Source organism: Melozone crissalis, unplaced genomic scaffold (assembly GCF_028551555.1).
Source record: "Melozone crissalis strain CALT ecotype California unplaced genomic scaffold, PUWL_Pcris_2 ptg000027l_1, whole genome shotgun sequence".
Taxonomy (NCBI): domain Eukaryota; kingdom Metazoa; phylum Chordata; class Aves; order Passeriformes; family Passerellidae; genus Melozone; species Melozone crissalis.
Window position 1 is genome coordinate 37,004,376 of NW_026535805.1, and position 18,761 is coordinate 37,023,136.

An 18,761-nucleotide genomic window follows, 5' to 3' on the forward strand; every position below is an offset into this window, starting at 1 on the left:
TAACCAGGGAAAGAACCTGCTATGTAACTGTACACACTCACAGGAGGTGGATATCTTCACCACCCAGGACACTATTTTCTCCCTTGAATTTCTATGTTTACACTGGCGCCCAGCGAGTTCAGTTACATAAGGATGCCATCGCGATGAGATGAGAGTTTCCTTGTGTAGCAAATATCCATGATTTTCTGGATAGCAGTTTGTGTCTCTGCTGGGCACTGAGAGATATTTATCATCCTGAATCATTGTCCCACTGCAGTTTGTGCAAGCTTTGCCATGAACTTCAAGAGGAAATTCAACTACAGGAATTCAGTGTGTAATTCTTAGCACAAGTGTATCCCACAAATCAGTGCAGACACATACTCTGTGCTATTACAGGAAGAGATAATGTAGTGATTGCACACAAGAAGGGCCCAGGGCCTGGAATGTAATTCATTACAGAACTAATTTGCTATGTACAGATTCTCCTATTGATTGTCTCTGCCACGGCACACAATGCTTTCCAAGATTGCTTTGATTTATCACTTAATATATTAGTTTAGTGCTTCTGGAGCTCCTAAATTAATGCCTATGGATAAAGAGAAAAAAATAATCACCATCTCAGGGTTGGAAATCCTTAAAAAAACCACAGAACACTGACAGCACAGAAAACGGAGACTCATCACTGACAGTATTTTATAAACTGTGACATTTGGGAAATCCAGTGTTCTGGCCTGGAGATGGGATGGACTGTCCTTAGTGATGAATCACTGCACTGGTATTCCCTGCAGAAGCTGACTGTAAAACTCCCTGAGAAGTGGAGCTGGAATAGGAATGCATACCCTTCTCTTTGGACATTACATTAACAGCTAAGTAAATGTCATGCTTTTCTTACTGTAACAGCACTTGAAATCAGCTATGTGAAGTTAAGTTGCATTAGTGAGTGAAGAGATGACAATTTCGAAGCTATTGCTAACAAGCCTTTCTTTTACTGCGTCACTGTGAGAAGGCCCATGGAAAAAGAATTGGCTGATGTACACAATATGCACTCCAGAAAAGAGTAAACACCCCCTAAAAACAACAAAAAAGATTCCTTTGAGTGTCTTCCAGATAGAGATGACAATTATTGTTCAAACTCTGCAGGGGTGGTTTTACTTGTACTAGAGGCCATTCCTGCTTCCCCTGCTGTGGAAAGAAGTGATTTCAGGAAACAAACATGATTGGTTCCATCTCTGCCAACTTGTGGCTTGACTTCTTCACAAAGCCTATTCTCCAGGTCTGCTAGTGCTTCAGTTCTTACCCAAGCTACAGAAAGCCAAGCTATTTGCACCTCACCTCAGCCATGGAGAACCAAGCACAATTCTGGGCAGGGCTTTTGACAGACAAACTTCAGAACAGCACTTATGAGTTGCTTAATATACACAATATGTGCTGGGGAGTCGGAGGGGCTGTGTGACATCAGACAGTGTCTCCCAGCTGGAAAGCATGCAGCTCTCTGCCTTAGCTTACCTGGACTCACTTTTACATTCTGATGTTTATTTTGCAGCTCTTTGGTTGACAAGCAATGAAAGCAAAACCAAAATAAACCAAGCAGCAGAACCTGGGTCTCGCGAAAGCTTTGGATAAGAAATTCAGCTGACAAAATCTGCTACACATAACGCTCTGGGGAAAGAATTCCTGAAACTGTCCATGTCCAAATCTGTATTGTACATGACACTCCAGTGTTGCAGCAAAAGCAAGATTTCTGGGGTAAGAATCTGATCTGGATATCACATGTAATTTGGGCCATTTTTCAAAACAGAACTTCTTGTGAATAAACAAGCAAACACTCCCCTGGTTTTGGCTAGCTTCCAAAATTTTACTGAGGGCAGCAAGTTTCAGCAATTTTGAATATATAGTTACTAATTTTCAAAAAAATTGATTTAATAGGAAGCTTTGTGCCTAAGAAAGAGTAAGGAATTTTTTTTTTTGCTGTTCAGTCTGAACTTGCACAGTTGAGATTTTAAAGAAAACATCATTATTTGGCTGACTTTTACAAGATACAACTGAAATTGCTATTTTTCTGACACCCACTGATGGTTAGAGACCTGCACTGCCAGATCCCCATGGAGACACAGCACAAACTCTCTTGCTTGAAGTCAAAGTGAATATTGGTGTCAAAAAAAAGAGTGGTGGCTATGAAAGGAGTCTGGGATTAGGTAACAGAGAGCTCCAGGTCAAGTGCTCCACATTAAGCACCTCCCTTCTGCCTGCACCAGGACATCACCACCCTTTGAATGATCAAAAAGTTTGACTTAAGTATTCCCACAGACAGTGAACTCACCACATGCCTTGGGAACTCAGTACAATAATTAACTACTGCTTTGAAAATGCAGCATATCGCCAATGCAGACAGCTTCAGCCCAGCTCCCCTTCAGTGCCTGCTATCCCTGCGATGGCTCTGCTGCCTCCAGGAGTAACAATGAGCTGGGAAAAGCTTCCCCTCTCCTGCCAAAGCACATCTGCCATGAAATGCACCTTGTGGGGCCACGGGAGGACAGTGCCTTCTCCTCAGAGCAACCCTGGCAGCAGGGCACCTGCAGGCAGGGCACAGATCCCACAGCCCTCTGCAATCACTGTCTCCTGCTTCTACCTTCGGGAACATTTCACTGAACAGTTTGACCTGTTTCCCTCTGAGTTGGAAGGTGGCAGCTTTTTTCAGACTGGTTTTTCTTTTGAAGTTGATCAAACACTTTTCTGTTTATTTCTGGTGGTAGTAACACAAAGGTAGAAAATATTTTAAAGCTCTGTGCTGGCAACAGGGAGCCTTGGTGAAAAGTGGAACTTCAGCTCTGTCATAAAGAAAACAGTGATAAGATCTGGCCCTTCACAGCAATTCTTGGAGGGCAGTTCAGGTTATCATATAGGGTAAAGCAACCTAATTGTTTCTTGCAAGATGTAGAGGGCATGGGTGCAGAACTCTCAGAGCAGCTGAGGTAAGTGAAGCTGCTGACAGAGGAGCTTTCTTCACATAGAAGGCAAACACAGCAGGGAGTGACAAAAATTATGTGATAACTTCTTAAGTAAGATTCCTTACATGATCATTAATTTTTTTTATTGTTGATTGCAGTGAAGCAACTCCTTGTGAAATATCCATGAAGTTACTTAGCTCTCTGGTGACTTGGTTTATCTACTTACAAGTTAGAATAAATGACACTCTGCCTGCAAACTTCTTTGAGACTCCCTTAGTCAGTATTTGACAAGATTTCACAGCATCATAGAACAGCCTGGGCTAGAAGGGTTCTTAAAAATCATCTAGTTCCAATCCTCTGTAATGGGCAAGGATAATTGTCACTGGACCAGGTTGCTCAGACCTCCAACCAACCTGGCCTTGAACACTTCCAGGAATGGGACATCACCAACCTCACTGGGCAACCTGTTCCTCTGCCTCAACTCCCTCACAGTAAAGACCTCTCTCCTAACATCCAAGCTAAACCTTGATTACTAGATGAAGGTTACAACAGAGAAGTTAAAAAGTAAGGTACATGATTTCTTATGAAATATGATCATAGTTTCTAAGAAACTTGGGCCTTTTAGAGTAACAGCTAACAAATATAACCATTTGATGAGTACTGGTGTGTTGTTATCTTATTGCAAAAGTTCCATACCTTCTCAGCGATTTCTCATGGGAATCTCCTCACAGCACTGACTCCTTCACAGCACAAACAACAAACTCCAATTCTCTTCACCATCAGCTAACCCACTTTTTGTAGCACTCTTCTTCTTACTGGACCCAGCTGTGGCCTGTTAAGGGCAGGCCTGTTCCTAATCTTTGGTGATTAGTACAGCTGCAACTCTGCAGGTGTGAGACTACCTATGCACTGTCTTTATTTTCTTACATTCTATCCCTCCACACTGGTGGCGTTTTCTGTGTATGTACAGGCTGAATCAACAGTAGCATATACACACACACATAGTTCAAACCCAGGGGAATGTAACTGTAAGCAATCTAAAGCAAGCTGAAGTTTGTAAAAGCCTGTGCTATCACAGCAGTGCAGACTGGCAGCAGGAACAGAACTGCAGCCACAGGTAAGATTTGGTGTGCTCAGCTATAGCAGACATGTCATTGAAACCTCAGCTGTGACCTGGAGAGTCAACTGTTTCTTACATGTCTAGTGCCTAAACAATGCTGGACAAAGGACCTGTCTCTAAACCTACAATTTCTTTCAGGTCGGCTCTGAACAGATGTTCTTATTCTTTGAATGGACTATTTTCTGCTAAGGAAATTACTTAAGATCATCTCATTTGAATGTGAAGTCCATATTCACACATTACATTCAGTCAGCAAAACCAACACTCTTGTCTGCTAAGCTACACAGTCCACATTTAGTATCTGTTCTAATTGAGCAAATACTGAATTGCTCCAAGTCATCAAAATCAGCTAATACTGTTTGTAAAGCCAGCACTGCTTTACACAGCACAGCCCCATTCAGATGTTTAAAGTTGCCAGAAAATAATGACTTTTGAAACTTTCCTTTGAAGCAGACTGAAGAGAGGGTGCACTGCAGGCCTCTGCATATTCATGTCCCTTCACAAAGAAGGGCTTGTCCAGATGCCAAGGAAAAGCATGGAGAGGCATCTCAAAAGGGAATTCTTCCAAAGAACAAAAAGCTTCAACCTTTGCCCTTACTGGAGTGCCAAAAGGTTTGCCTGTTTTGTTTTTCAATCACTCCTTCAACAGATGGGCAACAGTCACCCATCTCATCAGAAAAAGTCAGAAAAGTTCACTCAACAGGACGGTCAGACTTCAGCAGCCTCTGGTACAGACAAAAAGCCATTTCTCCAAAATAAGGCACTGCTCTTGGGGCAATTCATTCTTGTCATTCATATTCAAATGGTGCCATGGTCAAGCTCAAGCATGTACAGTTTTGGTGGCTCCAGCTGTCTACATACTGAACATAAACCTCATTAATAGCTCAGGGTCTGCTAGCAGAGTGGGCTTGTGCTGCCCTCTTACTGGTATGGCCCACAGCTTTCACTTCTGTTTTTCTGAAAACATTTTGATATTCAGAGTAATTTGAATGCCAAGAATGTATTACTCTTATGGCATTGTATTTTTCTGGAACCACAAATACTGCCACTGCGCAAATAGTTTTAAAGACACCATTAATATTATTTTCTAAGGATTCTCCAGTGCTTTATTTTCCTTGTGGTGTTACTGAATCAAGGAACACCTTTTAGCCATAGGGAAGCAATGTCCTGAAACAGAAAGTTAAGGTAATAAGATCAGTTAATTCACAGAGGCACCTGAGGATGTGGGTGCTCTATCAGCATAAGCCAACCTACAACTAAACTGCTGATTAAAAGGTGTTCCTTCCCACCCTCTCCCTGGTGTCAGAGCTGGCACATGAGCTAAACTCTTACACAAGGATGTTTTCAGTCACACCAGGAAGCCTCTTAGGTGTGCGGCTCTTTGAGGGAGGTCGTGGGAAGGTGTGAGCAGGGCAGAAGGTGAGCAGGAGCTCAGCTTTAGATTGGCTGAAATTGATCAGCAGCTCTGAGACGCTGCTGTCTGCCGCTATTTTTTTTTTTTTATTTTAAACACATAAAACCAGTGTTTAAACGCACTGGTATGGATGCCACTGCAGTAAGCACTCCAACATCCATATGCAGCTACATACAGGATAATAGTGATGACCAACTAAAAGATTTTGAAAGTCAGAGGTGTTCTGTTGATAGGAACTCAGATATTTGCTATGAGCTAACCATAGTGGGACAAACACTTGTTTGTTGACAAACCAAATGCAGCATGGCTAAGATAGCCTTGTCAGGACCACATTTACTTTTGAAATGCCATGAGCAGTTTTTGCTCACACAAACTTCATTGCTACATGAAGAACATTTTTATAATTTAAAATTTTGTTTTTGGAGAAGAAAATAAGAAGGAGGAAGTAAAAAGAATCTGATTGGCTTTTGAACTGTGCTGTACAGCACAGCTGTGTGTTCAGCACAATATATCACACACAGCAAATCAAAGCCAGCTTAGACTCAACTTTTCTGCAGCTTTTTCCTCCAATACCTTTGTAGGGTTACCAATTAATAGAGACCAGATGCCAAATACTTGAGCATGGCCTTAAATCAAGAATGCAAAGAGCCTGATCTCCTTATTGTCCCGGGGGATCACGTGCAAATTGAATTTAAGCGTCTCTTTTGATTTGTTAACTTTTTGTATCTGCCCTCTAATCTGTTGTAAATAATAATACAAAGGAGAAGGAGGTTCAACCACACAAATACATTTCTTCCTAAAAATATTGCCAAATCTTCCAGGCACAGCAATGAGCAGGACTCCAATTAAGGACTTGCAGATACAACATAAAAATAGAGAAAATGCTGAGAAAAAAAATTTTCAATTTAGATCTTTATTATACAGGCCCAAAGCTGTGGTCACCATGCAGTTACACTGTAATGGGAATGATTTTGCTGAAAGGCTCTCACTAAACAAATGTAAAGAGACCACAGACTACAGCATTCCAAATAACTGACACTTTAATTTTTGAAAGAGCAAAAATAAATAAAGGAATGGCAAGTATGTCCTTTTCACATATGTTGGGGCATATACATATTCCTTCTTTTCTATAGCTATTCAAGAGACAAAATTAGCAAATACTGTCCAAAACCACAGACCTTTTGTGTGATGGCTCAGCTAACTTTTAGCTGTTTCTCTCTCCTTGGATATTAGATCAAACACACATTTAGATAGGTGCATATGCCAAAAGAAGAAATGCAATGTGGGGGGTTTTGTATTTCATTTCTACTTCCTGCTTTTTCCTTCTCCTTTTAGGAGAAGTAATGGGATGTAATTGGAGACATCCAGTCAAATAAAAGCCCTAGAAGTTTTTCTTTCTAGTTTTCCATTATAATCTCATAATTTAAGGATTAATCACAAATTTTAAAAAGTTGAGGTGTCTTACAAGGCATTCATCATCTCTGGAATACAGATAGCCACAGTGAAGAACTGCACATAGACTGCACACATAGTGTTATCTAAAAGTGGTTATCTTTAAAAAAACAAAACTTTTTTATAAAATCTGTAGATCAAAACAGAGCACGTCTTATTCCCCACAGGATTTTCTTGCCACCTGTTCTTCAATTATTTGCACTAGGAGATGCTACAAATGAAATTAGTTACAATATACAGTCCACTGTCATCTTCTGGTCCAGCAGAAGAACCTGTCTCTTCGATGGATGTAAAACTGTTCATCTGAGCAGATCATCCTCAACAGCACAAATATGGTCTAGAAACTCATAGAGTTTATTGTTTTAATTTATAAAATTAAACCTGCCCCAGACAGGTACTACTGGTGTGTAATATTGCCATCCCTGGGTTCTGTCAAGAAGGGGGTACTGAGGTGCTCAGAGCCGTCTCCGAGCGCAGCGCTGGGATCCTTCTGGCACTCCAGACCCAAGGTCGATGGGATGTGATGCGTGCTAGAACTGGGAGCACTTCTCACTTAGCTCTGCAGAGCCCGGGACATGGTAAGCTGCCAGAACTTCCTTCATCTTGCCTGTTGACAAAAGGAACAATAACTAGTCATCACTGGTTGCTGGAGTTTAATTCCCATTTTTAAAAAGTCCTATAAATGAGACTTTCTGTTTTTTCAGCCATGCAATAGTAAATGCTTCACTAAGAAAATATTTGGGATAAAGTTTACAGTCTCTCTGTTAGCCACACAATGCTTATGAGGCAGAAAGGCCTTATTCTGTATGGCTCCTAAAACATTATCCAGGATCAACCATACCATTATCTAAAAAATAAATGTCCAGTAGCTTAGTACTTTAAAAATGTCAGTATAATATTATCCTTGTAAAAATTATTTTTGTATAGCAGATTTTCTAGATTAAAGTCCTATATTACACACTGTAATGTGTCTCTCTCACACACTGTACACAAGATACAGAGTAAAGGATTAACAAACAATGAGCAAGAATCCAACAGGTTAATAAGTGGCTTATATGAGTTTGTTGTAGAACTATCTCTAACACATATTGGTCATGTCCATTATGTATTGGTAACACCTGTAAAAGCTTCATAAATGACTCACTGAATTGGCTTCACAGAACCAAGGGTCAAAACAGCCCTCTACATTATCTATTCTGATTTTCTGACAATTAGAATTTTTTCAGATAGTCCTCAGTGAAGTCCAAGAAAATCAAACTTTTAGTATCACAGACTGAGATAGGAAAAACTAAGAATACACCTCCAATATATATTTGTTGCAGAAAATGTAAGAGAGGCAGAGGTACCTCTGGGAGGTGATTATCCCACTCCCTTGGTAACCTCAAGAAGGTGTCCATCTTTTTCCATGGACTGTGAGTAGGCTGAAGGCCAAAATTTCTTATGAATATGAATGCATTACATCCTACCATAGACATTGGACTATGTTCACATATTTATTTCACAAAGACCATTCACAAAGCCATCAGACCCTAGCAATTTTCAATCAGTACTGACATGGGCAGAAGTGTAATTGCTTCAATCTAAGGTAAGTACAAAAGCCATGTAATGAATTCCAGAACCAGCGCTAAGTTTTCAGTTATATACCCTGCAATTTTCTGGACCTACACAAAATACTTATTTTATGTATAATTATTCTTATAATTATCACATAAATAGAAATCACTGAAGGAATTGAGGTAGCAGGTGATGTGAGAGATCTCTTTGCTCACCCCTGACCAATGTAATGCCTGCTGATGTTTGTCTAACCAATTTTAACCATCAGCATACTTTATCTTTACTTGGTCATTTTCCACAGCCTTGCTTCCAAAATGCTTGTTCTGCTCTATGAATTAATTAAGTGTACATTGTAACCTTTCATCCAAACCATCAGTGAGAATACTGAATATTACTGGAACAAGGAAAAAACACTTGAAAAACTCTACTAAATGGAGTATCATTGAGAACTATTCCTTGTATATGGTTTCCAAATAATTTATGCACTCACATAATGATAATTTATTCTAGCCCAGTTTCCCTACCACACAAGAACAGTAACAACTGAAATATTTTACCATACAGTCTTGTTTAAATAAAGCTGCTAATACAAGCAAACATATTTCAAGAAGAATTATATAGACTTTGAAAATGGAAAAATAGAACCATTACAGAAAGAAAATTTCAAGTGATAACACAGTCTTCCTAGCAATTGATTTCACATCTATATGGCTACTTTTATGAAGTATGTGCTTTATTGAAATATTGTTCAATTTAGACTTATGGAATTGTTTCACAGCCTTTTAAAATTGAATTTTGTTCAATGAAACATTCCACTGAGAAAATAACAAATGCATACCACTACAGTTTAGAAACAAATCAGTCGCACAACTTCACAAAACTCGAGACCACAAAATTACTCTTTATCCTGCAAAATATATCTTGATCAGAAATATACTGAAAAAGACTGCTGAGACCAACAGGACCAGTCATATTGAGCTTTGCAAAGAATAGGTCACCATTTATATTGATCGTTTTGAAGATACAAAACAATTCCACAAATACAGGAGGCACAGATCACTCTTCTTAACCTAATTTGGATTATTAGCAGACCTCTTCTACTTTTCACTCTATGATATATTTTGTTTGTGCCATCTGTGCTACTCAGAAATGTGAAATAACTTGCTCTCCAAGGTGGAAACAGAGTCCCCAGCTCCTTCTCAACTGGAGGAACTGGAGGCCAGCAGAAGCTGAAATACGACACAAAGCCCACCTTCAATTAACACAAAATTTGATTTGATATTTAGGGATATATCCCACTGGATTTCCAGTGAAAGAAAAGTAAGACTGACTTCCTCTGAAAAATACGTGGTGACAGAGAGACAGCAGCATAAAGAGTACACAGAAATACTTCCAGTTTTCTCCAGTGGAAAATAAAGAAAGAAGATAAAGGACAGGTGAGCCAACCTGACTGCTCATGATGTACAGCCTGCTGTCCGACTGCCAAGACAGAGAGGAAATCCCACAAAAACACCTGCTTTTTACAGGAAGTCAGATGTCCTGAAAATGAGACAAAGCAGATGTCTGCTCCTTACTGAGAACAGTTCTAGGGGTTATAAATTACAGAGATTTAGGGGATCTTTATCAAGAATTTTGGATGTACAGATACCAGAATTACTTTTGTCTTTTTGTCAAAAGGGCTAGGATCTCTGAGAGTCAAGACTTTGCTAACAGTGACAGGGAAAGAGAGACAAACTATTCAGTCAGAAGCATTACTGAAAGTCCAGGCAGCAGCTTGCTCAGGGCCAGAAGAGCTGATAGCTTGTTCACTTGGAGAGATGTGTCATGGTGACTCCTGTCTTAAAAGATCATCATTGTTCTCTTTGCAATCCATGGCAAGCCTAAGTATCCAACCAGAGTTATCTAGAGCCAGTCAGTGATGGCAGGAGAATTTGTGCCACGCTTGCCCAAGTGCCTAACACAGGTGGCAGGAGCAGCCATGAGAGGTGTGTGGGTGTGTGACTCGCACTGCAGAGCGCTCACTCTGTGCTGCAGAGACAGAGCAGTCAGCTCTGCAGTGTAGATGTACGGCAAGAGTAAAGTGAGATGAGTCCCACGCCTTCTTTTCAAAAGGAGAAACAGGAGTCTGTTTTTAAACAGTGCAACGTTCCTGTGTGGGCTGACAGGGGGAAAAGTAGTAACACTCAGGGTAATTAAGACTGCAGTTATCAAATAGAGATTAATAGAAAGTGCAAAATTTCCTCATTTTAGCAAGCAGCATAGAACTTACATAATTTAACTGACTTTAAATTCCAGTGAAAATTTGTGGTTAAAGACTAGATTACTGATAATGACAAACCTCAATCTGTTTGTTCCTTGAGGTCAAATGTCTGAAGCTTTACACTATGCAAATGCTGATCATTACAATACTTGAATTAAATTATGAAGCCCTTGTCCCTGATGTTAGAGAAGCCTCTATCAAGATAATAATAACATTTGGAACGTCATATGATGTTTTGTATATATTGTGCTGTCATTTATGAAGGGGCAGGAGGAAACTTGAAAATTATCAGAGTGTTTTCTATGACTTAGCCTAAGGAGTATTAGGGGAAGAAATTGCAGTAATGTTCAATATTTGAATTGCTATGTTATTTATGTATCTGTATACAAAAATATTCCTATAAATCATTTTTAAAACAACTTAAAGGGTAAATATTAAGTGTTAGAATATACCTTTGAGTCTTGATATCATCAAGTCATTGGGCATATAAAGTGAAGATACAATGTGCTAAATTTAAACTACACTTAATTACAATGATTAACAAAGTCTCTAAAACTCTAGAGAATTTATTTAGAAGTGTATTTTTAAATTAACAAGAATTAGCTAGTTTAATAACCACATGAATCTGCTTAAAAAAGTAGTGTATACTTTAAACACAAGCAGTGTGTAATTTAAAGCAATGTAAAACCATTGGAAAAAAATCCTACCTAACATGATTCAAAAATCTGAAGGACTTTCAAAGCTTTTCTGCACTGTATATGGTGGTGTAAGTGATATCAGTTAGAAATGAATAGTCCAGTGGCACATTGCATTCTGTAAGTAAGACCTCATTAGGGTACCAAGTGACAATCCAGTTGCCAGTCCTCCAAAATCCAGGCTGGCATTAAGTATTCTTTTTTGGGAGTGGGTGAGTTCTGGGCTGAAGGAAGAATTTCACAGCCTTGAAGCAGTTTCCCTGGTGTGCGACTGAAGATGCTTGTACTGCACTGCACAAGACAACTGTAGCTCCCTCTGGCCTTTTTACTTTCCTCCCTTCCTTTCAGGTAATCTATACCTAGTGTTTTTCACTCCAAATGTATCTTCTGTCAGCAAGAATTCTGTAATCTGAACCATATCAGTCTTACAGCTGTGCAAACTTTGGCAATTTAGTCCCTGGCTTTGTCAAATCCAGTGTTATCAGCTCCAGAGAGTGAGCTCCACAATGTTTTTTCTGTAAAGCTTCTCCTTCTGAAGAGAGTTGCTCCTGCATGAATAGTTTTCATTTTTTAGTTCATTTTTCTATGCTCATAGATGAAAATGTGAAAAAATGTGTTTTTTAGGTGCTGATAGGCTCAAAAGAATCTGAGAAAAGCAGATGAAATGGATTTCTAGAGACTTTATTTTAAGATTACACTATTTTAAAGCCAGTCTGATAACCTTGGAAGGCACAATTTTTGAATATTTGGCATTTGCATGACAAGAAACATCCAAATGTACTGTCCTCCAGCTTTGCTGGCTGATGCAGTTATCCTGCTCTGCCTTGCCATGATGGAGAGAAAGATTTAAGTTTGTTTGGGGGTATGCCTACACACTTGCATGACTGAAACTTGATCATGAGCCAACTCTTGACATACTTGCTAGAGCACTTCATCTACATTCAAGCCAAACAGTGTTCATTGGTGTGGCTATGGAATGGCAGATGGTGCGAGCTGGAAACTGCAAACAACACTTCAAGGTGTTAATGAAGAACAGCCCTAATCTCTCCGCAGCTGAGCTCGACTGCAGGAATGCTTCTGGTTTGCTTCAAGGCAAAGGCACATCCATAAACACAGCAGGGGCACTTCAAGCAAACCCTCTTGGTATGCACTGAAGCTGTGAAGCTGTGAGGACAAGCTCGGGGTGGGTTGGTGCCTGAGCTGGCAGTGAGAGCATCCCCACAACAGCCACAGGTTCCGTGGGAGAGCTGGGAGCCGACAGTGTGACTGCAGCCACGCTGCATCAGTCCTGCAGGAGAAGCCTTAAAATAACCTGGACCTCTTCAGCTTGCAGGAGCTGGGTCAGCCTCAGGTGCCTGTGACTGATTGAGGGAGCTGTTTGCTGTCCATGTCCCAGAGAACAGAAGTTGTCCCAAAGTGCTGCTTTGCCCTGGTGTGAGCCACTGGGAGGGAAGTGCTTGGCACCAGCGCCTCTCTCACCCAAGATGTCGCTGGATGGGTTGGATGTTGCTGCCTCCCGGTTGTGGAGCTGGTGTGCTCTTCTAAATGGGCACACTGGGACAAAGCAAATAAAAAGCCATTGCACAATCACTGAGTATCAGCTGGAATTGGCTAATAAATTGTATGCCAGCAGAACACAGCAGCTCCCTGTACTCTTCTCAAAGCAGGAACTCCTGGCTGGGCTTCCAGCAGCATGGAGGAAGCAAGCTGAAGCCCCAATCAGTAACCCTACCCTGAAATGGAATGGAAGCTCTTACACCTCTCTGGGTGTTTGTCAGGGCTGTAACACACTGATGGCCTGTGGCAATTCTGAGACAAACCAAACCCTCAGGATTTTTCTTCTCTCTCACAACTCAAGTCTCTTAATTTTTTAACTTTAATTTTAACTGAATACCTATGAGCTTCTGGTTCCTGACAGCAAACTCTGGAGCATGCAAAAATAGTCCATAGCCCTTTACTATGTGGAATAGGAGGGGTACAAAGTAGGGGTATTTGAAAGGTCTCAGCATGCAGGCCTCTCCCATTCCATTCCATTAACTGCATTAACTGGCCAAGCTGTATCCTGATATTTTTTTAACATCTTTTTACTTACTGTTCCTGAAGTTCATTGCTCTGATGACTAGAATAATTTTTTCCTGATTTGAAGCCTGCATTTTTATGATCAATTTATAATCGCGAAGCTTGTTTTCACAATAAAGATATTTTCTCTTTTTTTGGGTGTGCTCTTCTTGGAGGTGGTTAGAGAGACTCTATTCAATCTCTTTCCCAAATTTCCTTTTATAGGGTTAAGTCAACATCTGTTAAGCATCCTCTTGCTAACATCCTCTTGCTTTCCCGTTCTTTCCCTAGCTTGCTTCTTGTCTTCCACTTTTTGATTTAATCTTGCTGGAACATGAATGATGAGACTTTATCCCACAAAGTTCTGTTTAGGTGACTGGTTGACAGAGTCCCTTGGAAGGCAGTTGTGAAGGACAAAGGAATCCAGGAAGGCTGGGCATTCTTAAAAAAACCCCAAAGCATCTCAAAGGTGCAGGAGCAGGCCATCCCCACATCACAAAAGATAAGCTGTTAGGAAACAAGATGGGCTTGGCTGAACAGAGAGCTTCAGCTGGCATTCAGGAGAAAATGAAAAGTCTATAATCCTTAGAAGGGGCAGAGGAGTCCAGATCACTACAAGGATCTTGTGAGGTTATGCAGACAGAAAATTAGAAGGGCCCAAAGCCATCCAGAACTTAATCTGGCTACAGCTACAAAAGACAGCAAAAATGCTTCTTAAGGAGAAACTCCATCTTTTTCTGGATGTGGGGTGAAATATAGCTACAAAGTATGAGGAAAAGGCTGAGGTACTTAATGTCTTTACCTCAGTCTTTAATAGAAAGACTAGTGGTTCTCAGGGTACCCAGACTCCTGAGCTGCAAGACAGGGACAGAGAGTAGAATGAAGCCTCTTAATCCAAGGGAAAATTGTTCCACCCCTTAGACAGACACAAGTCTATGGGCTGGATGGGATCCATTCAAGGATACTGAAAGTGCTGGCAGAAGTGCTCAGCAAGCCACTTCCCATCATTTATCACTAGTTCTGGTTTACCAGTGAGATCCCAGATGGCTGGAAGTTGGCAAATGTGATGCCCAAGTATGAGAAGGATTGAAAGGAGAATCCAGGGATCTAGAGGTTTGTCAGCCTGACCTTGGTCCTGGGGCAGGTCATGGACCAGGTCATCTTGAGTGCCTGTATATGCCATATGGCATGTACAGGACAGCCAGGGGATTAGACTCAGACACTGTGGCTTTTGTCCATGGCAAGATGGCCTGCTTAGTGGATGATGAAAGGTCTGTCCTCGTTGTCTACCTGGACTTTGACATCATTTCCCATAACACTCTCCTGGAGAAACTGGCTGTTTCTGGCTCGGACAGGAGTTCCTGCACTGTTCACTGTGTTAAAAACTGTCTGGATGGCTGGGCCCAGAGTGGTGGTGAATGGAGTTCATCCAGTCGGTGGCCAGTCACAAGTGGGATTCCCCAGGACTAAGTGCTGGAGCCAGTTCTGTTAAATATCCTTATTGATGTTCTGGAGGAGGGCATCAAGCACATCCTCAGTTTGTACATAACACCAGGCTTGGTGGGAATGTTGATCTGCTGGAAGGCAGGAAGGCTCTACAGAGGGATGCTTCCATAGGCTGGACCAGTGGGCTGAGCCAGTGGCACAAGCCAAATGCCAGGTCTTCCACTTGTGTCACAACAACCCCAGGCAGTGCTACAGGCTGGGGAAGAGTGGCTGGAAAGTGCCCTGGCAGAAAGGGACTTGGGAGTGCTGGAAAACAGCAGCTGAGCATGAGCCAGTTGTGCCAGGTGGCCAAGAAGGCCGATGGCATCCTGGCCTGGATCAGCAATGGTGTGGCCAGCAGGAGCAGGGCAGGGATTGTCTCCTGTACTCGGCACTGGTGAGGCTGCACCTCAAATCCTGTGCTCGGTTTTGGGTCCCTCAATATAAGAAATACACTGAGGTGCTGGAGCATGTCCAGAGAAGGGCAGCAGAGCTGGTGAAGGGTCTGGAGCATGAGTCCTGTGAGGAGTGGCTAAGGGAGCTGGGGTTGTTTAGCCTGGAGAAAAGGAGGCCCCAAGGGGACCTCAACACTCTTTTCAACTCCTTGGAAGGAGATTGTAGCCAGGTCAGATGAGTCTCTGCTCCCATGTAACAAGTGGGAGGACAAAAGGAAATGGCCTCAAGTTGTACCAGGGAAGGTTTAGATTAGATCTTAGGAAAATTTTCTTTATGAAAAGGGTAGTCAAGCACTGGAACAAGCTTCCCAGTGAAGTGGTTGAGTCCTCATCCCTGGAGGTATTTAAAAGACGTGTAGAACTGGTCCTTAGGGACGTCGTTTAGTTGTGGACTTGGCAGAACTGGGTTAATGGTTGGACTTGATGAACTTAAAGGTCTTTTTCCAACCTGAGTGATTTTATGATTAAGACACTGATAACTTCACTTTCTCTGCTGGAGTTATCTTGCTTGATATGTCCTAAGATAGCATTTCTTTTTTTTTTTTTTAAACAATGCACCAATGGCTCAGAAATATCTCATAACTAATAAACATACTTTTTTATTCTCACTTGTTTTGATGTCTCCAAAAAGTAATTGTAGAAACTTTACTTCATTGAACACCCAACTTCATATTTGTACTACTAAATTTTATCCCAATCTTGCAGCATCCCCTTTGGATGAAAGGTACCCACCATCTGTTTTGTCAATCTGCAGAATTAATGCATTTCCTCTGTGCACTCTGCTGTCTAACAATTGTATCTTCTGCCTGGTCTTAGCCATGCACTGGTGACCATTAGCCTGCCTCCCCACATGCCCTTCACAGTTCTCACTTTGCAGTGGAAGTGCTGTTTCCAATTGCTGCAGTACAGGAATTATGTCCCTGGTGAATTAGAAATGCATGAATAGCCAGTAAAGGTGAACCTTACAACATGGAGTTTCTCTTAAAGATCCTAAAAATTGCTTGAAAATATCAGTCTACATTTAAATGCAATTATTCATATTTAGCTTTAATTAATGAGTTAAATAATCTTATTTTAGGTCCAAGTAATGATTTGCCATTACTTGTGTTTCTATGCGACCTCAGCTGCTATTGATCACAAAGTCAGTAATTCTAGTCTGGTTCTGCCTTGTTGGGTCTGGAACTAAAAATATTTTGGCAACTTAATTAAAATTTATAGATTATGTAAACAAAACGCCTCTTACTTCCATACTCTTGTTATTCTATAAATGTCTCTGTGCTGATGGTAGATCAGTCCAGCATGAAATAAGCAGAAGATAATCTTCCTGTAGGTCATTTTGTTTCAGATAATTAACTCCATTTTCTAGTCAGCTGCCTCTCCACAAATTCTAAAAACATTGGCTCAGCCTACATTGGTGTTACTGCTCATTCATTTCAGTTATTGCAATCAAATGCCACAACATATAAAAATACCTCAGATAATCATTATGGGACAGAGCTCCAGAGCACGGCCAAGGCTCTACACCTGTTGAAGACTACAGACTGCTGTGATGCCAGCAATGGTCTCCCAATGACTTACTACTATTAAGACCATGCTGGCAGGTTAACCGGATGAACTGGTTTTTTTTTTTTTTAACTTTCTCTCATATTACATTTTAGACTTTTTGGCGTGCTTAAATCTGTCTCTTAAAAAAAATTGCAATGTGCCTCTTAGCAAAAACCAATGGGAACAGCTCTGTATAAACAATTACCACAATCAGCAAGAACTTATTATTTTACCTGATCCCATCTTTTGTTTCCGAACTCCCCATATCAAGAAACATCTCTCCATCACCATTATTCTCCATTAGCTCTGACAAAGACTGATCTGTTTTTAAAGACTTGTAGTTGCATTCTCTTGATACCTCTGCTTTTAAAATGATCTCTTTTGTCCACTTCTATGTCTAAGAAATGTCCACTTCTAAAATCTTGTGAAGTTCAATATTAGGCTCTTCAAAATGTTTAGCTTGTTCAAGTGTACAATTGTCAAAAGACGCTATTTTTTCCAGGAAATGGGAAAAAATAATCACCTTCAGTTGTGAAGAGACAGTATTTTTTTCAAAAAAAAGACAATCACTATAGCTAGAGTCTGTCCCTCAGCTCCACCACAGACCACCCAATCCACAGAAAGTTATCCATCAGAATCAGTCAGCTGGGGAATGCAGCCTGTTCTGGATGCCAAGGATTTCCAGAGAGCAACACAGCCAAATTAATATAATTCTTGTTGACCAAAGGATTTAAACAAGAAATATTCTTCAAATTACTAAAGTATCTTCTTACTGTAACTATCAAGAGCATTTCTGAAGAGATCTGACATTACAGAAATCATGAAATACATTTGCAAGTTGTTTGAGACAGGGAAGATAGAGAAACTTCAGAGGATCTTTGGTTTCTGATCAGATTCAACTGCCAAGAATATTAAATTTAATATCAAAGATCCTTAATAATACCTTGAAGAAATACTCTGGTTCTTGTTTTGAACAAAAATTCATCACAAAGGAAAACTCTCTTACTGTAAGCAAGCTTTCAGTAGCCATTGCAATAGAAGGTTTTAAAGATACACAAAAAAGAACAATCTATTTCAATACCAAGACAGAATTTTAAAAAAACCAAATAAAATACTGTAAGTAACTTCATATCTGTTAGGTTGGGCTCTTTGGCTCATATCACTAACACAAAAATCTTGCTATCATTATTTCATTAGTAATACTGCTAAAATGAAGAGGTATGTATTTTTTTCTCTAATTGCAGAACATATTTCCTCAGTGATCCAAATACTTGTGAAAAGGTATGTACTGCAGAGAACAAATGCATCTGGCCAGAAGTAAATGTGTACAATAAAATGGAGATAATTGAGTGAGAAGGCTTAATCAATTCATAGAAAACTTCATGGCCACAGCTACTTTGATTATTGAATTCTTACATGTGTTGGTATAAGATTGTTAAAATGCAATATTAGCCTAAATGATATACTTAGTATATTTCTTGTACAGTTACAGACTAGGAAAATTGAGCCTGGTGCCTTTAAATACTATTTCTTTGGAGATTCCTAGGAATGTAGAGAACTTTCCAAATGTAAAGTTTTGGGGTTTTTTTTGCAAGTGCAGTGCTGCCAAATATTTTTTACCACTAAATAAATGCTATTTCAGCTGCATTTGAGCTGTAATAGTGGTAGCTAATGGCCTATTCACTTAATCATAGTTATTCACTCCCTGGAAATGTCTCTGAATATAATAAATGTTTTGTTTTCATTGTGGACTCTTAAATTACAGGCATTATATAACACCCATGATATATAGCCTA

At 40.3% G+C, this 18,761-nt stretch overlaps 1 protein-coding gene across 4 annotated transcripts in view; it reads right to left on the reverse strand.

The window, feature by feature from the left end:
* The window catches only part of SCAF8 (SR-related CTD associated factor 8), a 152,797-nt gene that overhangs the window by 58,070 nt on the left and 75,966 nt on the right, over nucleotides 1-18,761 (reverse strand). For 2 of the 4 annotated variants that reach the window (XM_054280316.1, XM_054280312.1), the window contains exon 21: nucleotides 6,356-7,520. The exons of the other annotated variants lie outside the window; for them this stretch is intronic. The gene's annotated coding sequence lies outside the window, so the exon portion shown is untranslated. Of the gene's footprint in view, nucleotides 1-6,355; nucleotides 7,521-18,761 lie in introns of those variants that run through there. 4 annotated transcript variants of the gene reach the window in all.